This window comes from Silene latifolia, chromosome 9 (assembly GCF_048544455.1).
Source record: "Silene latifolia isolate original U9 population chromosome 9, ASM4854445v1, whole genome shotgun sequence".
Classification (NCBI taxonomy): domain Eukaryota; kingdom Viridiplantae; phylum Streptophyta; class Magnoliopsida; order Caryophyllales; family Caryophyllaceae; genus Silene; species Silene latifolia.
Genome location: NC_133534.1, coordinates 159,914,191 through 159,925,589, shown reverse-complemented (window position 1 = coordinate 159,925,589; position 11,399 = coordinate 159,914,191). Strand labels below are relative to the sequence as shown.

The 11,399-nt window shown below is 36.0% G+C and overlaps 1 non-coding gene across 1 annotated transcript; it reads right to left on the bottom strand.

Moving 5' to 3' along the window:
• Positions 1–10,671: 10,671 nt before the first annotated feature.
• Positions 10,672–10,778, bottom strand: LOC141603512 (small nucleolar RNA R71). The gene has a single exon (XR_012525383.1). It is a non-coding gene; the product is annotated as a small nucleolar RNA R71 (small nucleolar RNA).
• Between the last annotated feature and the right edge of the window lie 621 nt (positions 10,779–11,399).

Below are 11,399 nucleotides of genomic sequence, written 5' to 3'. Positions count from 1 at the left end.
TCGACTACGCCACATCCGAGACATGGGGATCATGAAGACCGCATGGTATGATCTTTCCAAACTCCTTTTTTCCTCTTTATGTTAACTAGTGTAGATCCCCGTGCTAGAGCACTGTATTTTTTAGTTTTGTTTTATAAAGAGACATTCTCATTAAATTAATTGCATAAATTAACTGTACCTTTAAACTTAGTAAGAGGTAGAAAATGAAAGTTTATTTATTTTTGTCTTAAACCATTTTTATATTACTTTACTATAAAAATTAACTCTATAATGCTATATCATTGCATGAAACAAATTTATGACATTAAATTTCCATTAAGTGATGTAAAAATGTAATCTAATTAAAACGCATATAAACCTTATAAGAAAAACATTATAAAAAAAAGGTAAAAACAGTATACCGCGCACTTAAAAAGAAGATTTACGAATAAGTAGACTAATATTTTTTTTAATTAAAAAAATATATTAGAATTGTTATGTCCTTTAAAATATACACCATATTTAGAGTGTAATTGATGAAGAATAATATAAGAAACATATTTACGTAATCTTATGGTGTTAGTGATGACAATAATTATGTTAAAGCCTGCATAAGAAGTAGGTTTCCGTAATTTTAGAGTGTAACTGATAAAGAATAATATTTATGGAAATGAAAATGATTGCATAATAAATTATGGATTTTAATGAAAAAGTCATAAATATGAATTTTAATTAAAAGATTGGAGTTTAATTATAAGAATATATTAATTGAATATATAATAATGTAATGAAAAAAAAAATTTACTTGTTACCTTATTTAGCTAGATGCTTTTTAGAGGGAAAACTAAGAGAATTTTTATTCTCTTACTAGTAGGGGGATGATTATGTGGCTTTATTTTGATTGATGCGGTATGAAACAATGTGATTATAGGATTGCATTTAGATTATATGGCATACTAATTGGTAGAAGCATATGCATTAGGTTGTATAAATGATAGTTGCATCATGGCATATAGTTGCATTTTGGAAAAATTTTGTGAAAGCATCTATTTGGGAAACATGACAAGTGGATATAGGCTCTTGTAGATACTTTTTCTTCTTGAGACTTTGCTCATTAGAATGCTTGTAAAACACCATAGGATGTGTCATGCTAGTATCCTTTGGCCCATGGATTAAGGCCTAGTCAAGAGTACCTTGTGATGTGATAACTCCTTCGCTACCGTTTATTCCAAGGTGACCCTTGAAGCCATGCAACCATCTTCCATATTTTACCACATTTTTGTCAACAAAAGGGAATGGGCACAAAAATTGTTCAAATTTGAGTTCAAGAAATGAAAAGAAAAGAAAAAGTTTGCAATTTGCATTAAAGAAAAGAGGATTACAAAAATAAGAACTCCTATGCTTCAAAAATAAGGCACCCTCGTTACTAATTGGGGTGACTTTGAAAATGTTCAAAATAAAATGCAAAAAGTTGAAATTGTCAAGCATTGAAAAGCCAAACATCAAAGAAACAACAAAAAGAAATTGTTCTCAAAAATGTCAAATGCCACAAATTGGGGGGAATAACAACAACAAAAGCAAACTCCCATGTGAAACTCAAAAATCTATTGATCCCTTTTCCATCGAATCCACTTTTGTGCATGGTAGAGAGGGGACGACCCTTATTCTTGTCTAGGCAAGAAGGGGAATTCTGCGATCCTCCAGTGTTTCAAACACCATAGAGAGTCTACTCTTAATGAAAGCATTTAACGATTAAGGACAAAGGTACCCTAGCTTGACGCAACTTGTAGGTGATTTATTGGTATCCTCTTAGGCCTAGTAGCTTGAAGAAACCGTATCTATAATGCAGTGTGTACCCTTAGATTGCTTCCCTTGTAGATAATTTCCGCCAGTTAGATGAGGAAAGTGGCTATTCATTTTTGTAGATGCATCCATTTCTTGTTTTTGTGTGCTTAATGCTTGGATGTATCTGTTGGAGCTTGTGTCCTCCACGAATTAGTGTGATAACATTTATAAATCTCTTACAGGTTCACAAGGGTATACTTCGTATTTTATCAGTTGATTAACGATTACCTAATAACGGTTGGCTTGCTAGAAAGTTTGACGTTATTATCATACAGATGGCAGTGATCAACTGGTCCCTAAAGGTCACACCTATAGGATGTGTTTGAGAGATGTGGTTATGGAAAAGTAATCACATTGATGCCTTATATGACTAAACAGTTAGTCAATGTGTTGATGAGACAATTATTTAATGAAGATTAAATAATATTAGTTGAGACGAATTAACTGTCAATTCGTAAATTGAATTTAATAAGTTATATTTAATTAAATGTATGTAATGTTAGCTTGGACGAATTAATATGTTAATTCGTACTTAAATGTAATCAGTTATATTTAATCAACAAGATGATTGTGTTATAGTGGTAATAGTGAGGGTACTCAAACCAAGAGGTTGTGGGATCGATCCTCACTAGATGACAATTAATATTTAACACATTTTATACATTTTTGGAAACCGAAAATAAGGAATTAAAACTCCTTATTATCTCGGTATATGGGCCGAAATTAGGAGATGAGAAATCTCCCTATGGACTTCTTTTTTTCGGTTATAAGAAGAGGAGAAGGGAGAATTTTTCTGACCGAATATTCTTTTCCCAATTCTTGCCTCCTCTCATCGGAAAAAAAAACACAAAAAAACCTAAAATTAATATGTTGATTTGGGGATCGATTCTAGCAAAAGAACAAGTGCATATCTCATATCATCTTGGGTGCAACTGATAGGAGAATATCATTGCGATATTGTTCATAGGCCATATAAGCTAGGACCGAATTTTATTTCGTCATCTCTTTACCCCCTTTTTTTTATGCAATTTAATTTATGACATGCTTTCATCATGATAAATTCGTTATAGTCCTTTAATTTAAAGGGATGCATACAGATAAATCCCACAAGTGGTATCAGAGCCAAGGCCACGAATTTATTTTTATTATTTTCATAAAAATTGGATGTTAACAACATTAGAGTTTTGAAAATGAGAAGAAAAAAAAAAGGTGCGGTTGAAAAAAAAAATTGCCGAGTGAAAATTTTTTTTTTTGCTGTTTATTTTTTTTTGTTTTTGTTGTTTTTATTTCCATTTGATTCATACAAATTGTTGTTTTAATCAGTTAGGATGATAATAAAATGAATTTGTAGATGTTTTGATTTAATTCGGATTAAATTAAATTGTAAATGGAATCGTCATGTTGATGATATAAAATTCCTTTTTGCTATATAGTTTTTAGCATATATGGTTAATCACGTTTCATTAATTAATATGCTAATCGTGTTCTAATAGCAACTATAAACGATTTTCCTTCATCTTTATATTTTTGATATTTAGGGCATAATGCCGATTTTAAAATTAGTGGGACGGCTGTTTTAATTTTTAGCCGTTGAAATTTTTTGTTCCTGTTCGGTTACTGTTCACTGTGAGCAGTTCATTAAAAAATTTTTTTTGATGTGTTTCGGTTTTTAAAGGTAAAAACCGTGTTCAAAAGAAAGTAACGGGCTGTTTTTTTTTTGCTTTGCTGTTTTGCCGAGAAAAAAATAAAAATAAAATAAAAATGTTTTTAAAAAAAATCATGTTACTGTTACTGTTCACGTTGGGCAGAAATTAGAAAAAAAAAATTTTTTATTGTATTTTTCCTTTCGTTTTTGCTGAAAAACCGAGAGAAAAGTTTTTTTAAATGGGTTGTTTCGGTTTTTACCGAGATAATTGTTAAAGAATTTTTTTTTTTGTTGTTTTTGCCCAATTAATTATTGTGAAGCGGTTCATAATTCATAGATACCTAATTATTTTAAAGAAGTTTAAAATATTGATGGATTAAATAATTATTACAAGTTTAATATGAATTAAGATTAAAATTAATGTGATTAATTGAGGAATTGTCCCTTAATTTGATCAATTAAATAGGTTGTTTGGATAAATTAATCAACATAATTAAGGAATTGTGTCATGTATGTTTAATTTATTTTTAGTTGATGCATTTTATTTTTGTTGAATGAATCGTTGAATGAATTTATTTACGTATTTTTTGCAATCGATTGTAATTTGTAATACTTAGTGTGGCCTTAGTCAAATTATGTTTTCGTAATGAAGGAAACATAATTTTTTATGTAATTATGAGATCTCGAATCTCCTTTATTTTTCCTTTAGTTTTGGGTTTTGAAATTAGAATGTAATAAATAGGTTTATTATGTAAATTTATTTATTGTAATTTTCGAAGAAGACTAAAGATGGAGATTGGAGCTCACTCCCGCTACATGGATCAAGATGGAACATCGAGACAAGCATTTCGGGTCCACAGATGGATTCCAAATTTGTATTTAATGTTCATTTGATAGGATAGGCCACACTAGGACTTTTTATTGTTTTTACGTTTTTCATTCCTATTGCTTTTCATTCACATGATAGTTAATGCATCATATTCCGCCTAAAACCAAACCACCTACTAAAATGCATGAAAATTGACACATATAGGTTGTATGTTAGTTTTCATAGACATACAGATGTCACATGTTTATTAAGCCATCATCTTAGTTTAATCATTCACGCATGCTAGATATTAGTTCACTTAAAATGAATTAAAATAAAGTTGATGGGATCTTCCTCTAAAACGGAAATTGAGATTAGTCTTTATAAGGGCAAACAACTATGAATCCCTTCTTCGTCGGTAGGCATAATATGACCCCTTCTACGTTGGGTAAGTAGTTTGTGTTGACTTAGTTTTTCTCAACATTATAGTCCGAAGAGTTTCTCGTGATTATGATGCACTAAAGATAGAATTTACAGAAATTTATCGACCAAGAATTCTAACGGTAGAATTAGCTAAAAGGTTAGCTTTTCAAATTACAGATAATTGAGTCTTGGGATCGTTTATATAATTTTTGAGGAAGGTCAATTGTATAAATATTTTGAGCCTTCGCGTTATGACATTAAATCCTTAGACTTAAATTAAAATCAATGCACATGCTTATTATTTATTCTTCTTTTCGCAGTGTAGAACACGTTTATTTTACTGTTACAACAAAATGTCTGGAAATAACGCAATCCAAATGCCTAGTGCCACACTTGAACGCGAGTCCTGGCTGAAAATATTCATGGACCAAATGAATCAGTTCACACGTCTGAAAAACGACGGGTCCAACTTTGCGAACTGGGAGGCAGCACTACGGAATGCTGCCATTGCTGACGGTAAGCTCAAGTACTTAACTGAGCCAATACCGGTAAACCCAGGCCCCAATGCGGGTGTTAACGAGTCACTTTCTTATAGTGATTTCGTTATGGAAGCGGGTGCGATAAAGAACGTACTCATCTTTGCAATGGAAACCAATTTGCAGAGACGCTTCATTGCCCAAGGTGCGAACAAGATTTCCACCACGCTCACTAACGAGTTCTCAAAAGCACCGAGAATCCTTACTTACGAGCATACCTGTCGCTTCTTTGATGCGAAACTCCAAAAGGGCCAACCGGTTGTCCCACACATTCTTAACATGATTGAGAATGTCGAGAAGTTGGAGGCAGTCGATTGCAAAATCAGTGAGAGCATTGTCATTGACCGAATGCTTCATTCTCTTCACGATGGTTTTGCCCTTTTCAGGGCGAACTACTATATGAATGACTTAAAAAAGAGTCCTCATGAGCTACACTCCCTTCTCGTACAGACCGAGAAGGATATGAAATTGAGTGGGAGCATGAAGCAGGATGTTCTCACGATTTCCAACAAGGGTAAAGGTAAAGGCGAAGCTCCAGGCGACCTAACTGTAGGTAAGCCAAAATTCAAGAAGCCAGGAAACGGTAAGAGTGGGCCCGGTGAGACTAGTGGCTCACAGGGCAAGGCAAAGAGCAAGGACGGTGACATTGAGTGCCACCATTGTCACAAGTCTGGACATTGGAGGAAAAACAGTCCCGTCTACCGTGAGGACATTAAAGCAGGTTGCGTCATTCTTGTTGGTATGTCATCTTATATTCATATGATTGAGATTAACCATGCAAGTTTCGGAACTTGGGTACTTGATACTGGTTGTGGTTCTCATCTATGTAATCATTTACAGGGCCTAAAGAACTTCATACCTCTCGAAAAAGGTGATGTGGACCTGCGAGTCGGGAATGGAGCACGAGTTGCTGCTGTCTCGAAGGGAACATATGTAATCCAACTCCCTAGTGGTTTTGAGTTATTTTAAATAACTGTTACTATGTACCCAGTTTGTCTAAGAACATTATTTCTGTTTCCGTACTTGCTAAAGACGGTTTTGCATTTTCAATAAAGGATAATAGCTGTATTTTCTCTTTCAATGAAATGATTTATGGCAAAGCAGTTTCCATGAATGGAATTTACATCTTAGATCAAAACACGGAAGTATTACACATGAATAATAAGAAATTAAAGGTTGGTGACAAAGATCAAACCTATCTATGGCATTGTCAAATGGGACACATAAATGTGAAACGCGTAAAGAAACTCGTCGATAATGGGACTATTCCCGCATTCGATTTTTCTACATATGGCACGTGTGAATCATGTCTCATTGGCAAAATGACTCGAATTTCCTTCAAAGGTGTTGGAATGCGCGCTAGTGACCTATTAGGACTCATACATACTGATATTTATGGACCTATGTCAATTACCGCTAGAGATGGCTATAGATATTTTATCACTTTCACCGACGATTTGAGTAGATACGGGTATGTCTACTTAATGAAACATAAAAGTGAGTCCTTTGAGAAATTCAAGAAATACCAGAACAGGGTTGAAAACCAACTGGGTAGAAAGGTTAAAGCACTCCGTTCAGATCGGGGTGGCGAATATCTTTCAAATAAGTTTGATCAACACCTTAAAGACTGTGGAATCGTTTTGCAGTTAACTCCACCTGGAACACCTCAAGTGAATGGTGTGTCCGAACGGAGAAATTGAACCTTACTTGATATGGTTCGATCCATGATGAGTCATACGGTAGTGCCTGATTCATTATGGGGTTTTGCCCTTTTGTCAGCTGCTCTTATACTTAACTGAAGTCCGACTAAAGTTGTCGACAAGACTCCATATAAAATGTGGAAGGGAACTGTCCCTAACTTGTCCTTTATTTGGGTTTGGGGCTGCGAGGCTTATGTCAAGTGGAGAAACGAGGATAAGCTCGGCCCGCAATCAGTCAAGACATACTTTATAGGTTATCCAAAGGGAACATTTGGTCATTACTTCTATTCGCCTACCGAACATCGAGTTTTTGTTGCGGCTAGTGCGACGTTCTTAGAGAAAGAATTTCTCGAGAACAAGACGAGTAATAGAACCTTCGAGCTGTCCGAGATTCCAGAACCAACAGCCGAGGAACAGATGGAGAAAGTTGTTCCTCCAACTGATGATACGGTTAATATTCCTGAGGAACCTAGGAGGTCGGGTAGAGTCTCTCATCCTCCGGACAGATACATTGGTATGGTCGAGGAGAATGACGTTTTACTCCTAGAGAGTAATGAACCCGTTACATATAAAGGTGATACGGCATGTTCCGACTTAAAGCTATGGCTCGAAGCCATGCAATCCGAGATGGACTCCATGTATGAGAATGACGTATGGGATCTAGTTGATTTACCTAATAAGGTAAAACATCTACAGTGCAAATGGCTTTACAAAATAAAGCGTTCTTTAGACGCGCAACGAGATACCTATAAGGCACGACTAGTGGCAAAAGGTTTCACTCAAGTGCACAGATTGCATTATGATGAGATTTTTGCACCTGTAGTCATAGGCCATATAAGCTAGGACCGAAGGTTATTTCGTCAACTCTTTACCCCCTTTTGTATATGAAATTTAATTTATGACATGCTTTCATCATGATAAATTCGTTATAGTCCTTAAATTTAAAGGGATGCATACAGATAAATCCCACAGTATCGCCATTTTGGCAAGCCCCACCTTGCCTTGCAAGAAGGCATCCTACCTCATGTTTGTCTTGTTGTGAGTTGAAGGGGCGGAGTGAGACCCGCTAGTTGTCTCACATCGGCTATATTAGTAGGTTAGTTTAAATAAGGGTACTAGTTTTTGTCACCTCTTTACTCGGGACGAGCAAATGTTCGGTTTGAAGATGTTTGATGTGACTCATATTTGAGCACATTTAGTCCCCGAATTTACCTCTCTCACATGCTTTATAGTGCATAATTGGGTCATTTACTATATTTAGTTTCCCATTTTGCATATTCTTTGAGGTTTTGTCCCGTTTGGTAGGAAAGGAGTGCTAACCTTGCATTTACATGGTGAAATAGAGCTAAATTGATCGCATCTAATGACCAAGCATCAAAGAAAAGACATTACTAGAAGGCCTAAGTAGATAATAAAGTAATTTGGGCAATGATGAAAGGATCCTTGCATCCTCAACAAGATCCTTGCGGATTGTTGAGTAGTAAAAAGAAGAGAAGCTGTCTGTCCCAGGATCCGAGCGGATTGCCACCAATCCGGGCGTCTCCCAACACCACAATCCGGGCGTGTTGTGCCCAAGACGAGCATCCCACAGCAGCTCAAGCCGATCGTCTCCTCTATGATCCGCTCGGATCACAAGTCAGAACCAACCGTGGAGCAACTCAAGATGCGCGGGACGAGCATATTGACGCGGGACTAGCAAGACGGATATATGCTTATTTCCTCCGAGAGGAGCATTTCCTCAATTTTTCTTTAGGGTCTTAATAGTCATTTAAGCCCTTAGTAACCGTAACTTATGTACCTAATCTTTAGTATAAATACCCCATTGTACTACCTAGATTAGCATTATCTCTTAATCAACCTTTAAACCAATTATTAATCAATTCTTAGTGTTTTCTTAATTAGATCTTAATCATCTCAAATTTGTTGTAATACAATTCATCAGTATTTATCACATCTTAATTTCTCTATTGCTCGTCATTTATTTTGGGTAATTAGAAGATTATTTGGGTTTTATTGGGAGATTGAGAACCTTCCATCAATCATCAAGTACTTCTATTATTCTTTGCATTATTATTTTGGAATCTCCATAGGTATAATTCCCTTAATCATGTATTAATTATTGTTAATCTTTCTTACTTGTTCATCATGGTTTGCCTTGTTAATATGATTGGCAACCTTGTTAGCATGTTAAACTTGATAATGGGTGAGTAGTTTCCTTTGCTCGGGTTAATGGGGAATTAGGGGAAACCAACATAGGGAATGATTCATGCTTAATCTAATATGTTTTCATAATTTATTTGCGTGCTTGTTATGATTTCAACTTATGCACATGTTATGTTTGATAAAATGGGAGCCTATGAATCGTTGCATTTTTTGATCCATCACCTATCTGTTTAATGAGGCTTGTAAGCTTATACACCAACTCGAGCCTCATTAGACCTTGTATATAGTTTGATAGGAAGGATTAAGTCGACTTGCAGGTGTTGTACAATCTAATCGATTCGGCTCCGGGATCCCAACCTTCCTAGGGATTGTAAGCTTATACACCACTTGATCCAATCACAACAATAATTGCTTGCTTATAATTTGAGAATATGTTTGTATGATCAACTCCTATGAATCCCCTATGAAACCATGACACCCTAATGCTTTTAATCAATGGTTTACATCTCCATTTTATTTACCTTGCATTTATTTTAATTGTTGATTAGTTTTAGTTGATCTCCTACCTCAACCCCAAATTGTGACACCCTAAGACACGACCATTTGCAATTGAAAATCCTACATCAATACCCGTCCCTTGGGATCCGACCTTTACTTGCCTCTTTACTAAGAGTAGTTTGTAAAGTTATAAATATTGTTTTGGTTGGTAGCTTTTGACGAAGAAGTTTATACCACGCACCATTGCTTTGTTTCACTTTCACTTCTTTACTTTTCATTGTTAAGTAGTTTATTTTGAGACCTCAATCTCGACCCAATTGGCTAGCATAAACGATAAAGTTTTAAACCGAATAAAAAATGGCGCCGTTGTAGAAGACGGTGTTCAATTGAATTGTTGTCATTTGTTGTGTCTTTCTTAGCCTTGGGGAAGTCAAACTCCTCAAAGGTAATTTTAATTGTTTTCAAGTTGTTTGTTTTTTGCATGACTAGGAGATCACAAGGTAGACCTTTGCCTATTGATCCCGAAATTGAAAGAACCTTGACCAACATTAGAAGAACCGTTAGAGGGCCTTCAACAAGTTTGGGTATTGGAAAACATGTGGACATTTGTGTTGTCCAATCGGATAGTGTTGAGTTTACCAACCCTTTTGCAAGAGAAAGAGAGGAGAACCCAATTCAAAACTAGCCACAAATCAACCCACAATGCCTAAATTTTCATCTCATTCCGTACCAGCCGAGGAGAAACTACCAAATGGTACTCAAACACCACCTCACTTAACTGGTAATTTCATTGCCAAATACGCATTCATTTAATTAGTTGAGAGAAGTCAATTTGGAGGGATGCCTAGTGAAGATCCTCATCTACACATGGAGATTTTTTGTGACTATTGTGATGCAATCTCTCAAACCGGGGTAACCCAAGACCAAATTTAATGGGTGTTAATTCCGTTTTCCTTGATCGGAACCGCAAAGTAATGGTTAAAGAGCCTAGACAAGGCTACCCTTGGAATTGATTCATGGAAGAAGTTAGCACTTGCTTTCTACAAGATGTTCTATCCTCCAGAGAAGACTAACATGTTGAGAGCCCAAATCACCGGGTTCAAACAAATAGATGAAGAGTCTGTATATGAGGCTTGGGAGAGATTCAAGGATACATGTCGCTCTTGTCCTCACCATGGACTAAGCCAGTGGTTCCTCGTCCAACAGTTTTGGAATGGCTTATATGAAGACTCGCGAAATGTGCTTAATATGGGCTCTAATGGGAGATTCACCGAGGTTGATGACAACAAAACATGGGCTAAAATTGAAGAAATGGCGGTTTATAATTCCCAATATAGTAGGCCAAGAAAAGCCACTAGGGGAGGGAAGCATGAGGTGGTCTTCATCACAAAATTGGGTGCTAAACTAAGTGCTCATATTGACACCACAATTTTGAAGTTTGAGAAGGCCATGACCAAGCTTGATGAGGCTTCCCAATCACCCAAACAACATGTCAATGCTGTGGTGGCAACATCTCCAATCCCAAATGGAGTGTGTGAGAGTTGTGGAACCTTGGGACATGATCAACACGAATGTAGGGGAACAAATGAACAAGTAAATGCTTTCCAAGCATACAAGAATAACACCCCTTATTCCAACTACTATAATGACAATACCAAATTCCATCCAAACCTCTCATACAAGAGCCAAAATGTCCAAAACCCTGAACCCACATACACACCACCTCTAATGAGAAATCCTACTCAAAGACCATACTACAATCAACCCAATGACCAAGCTTTTGATGTTCAAAAAGCGGTCCT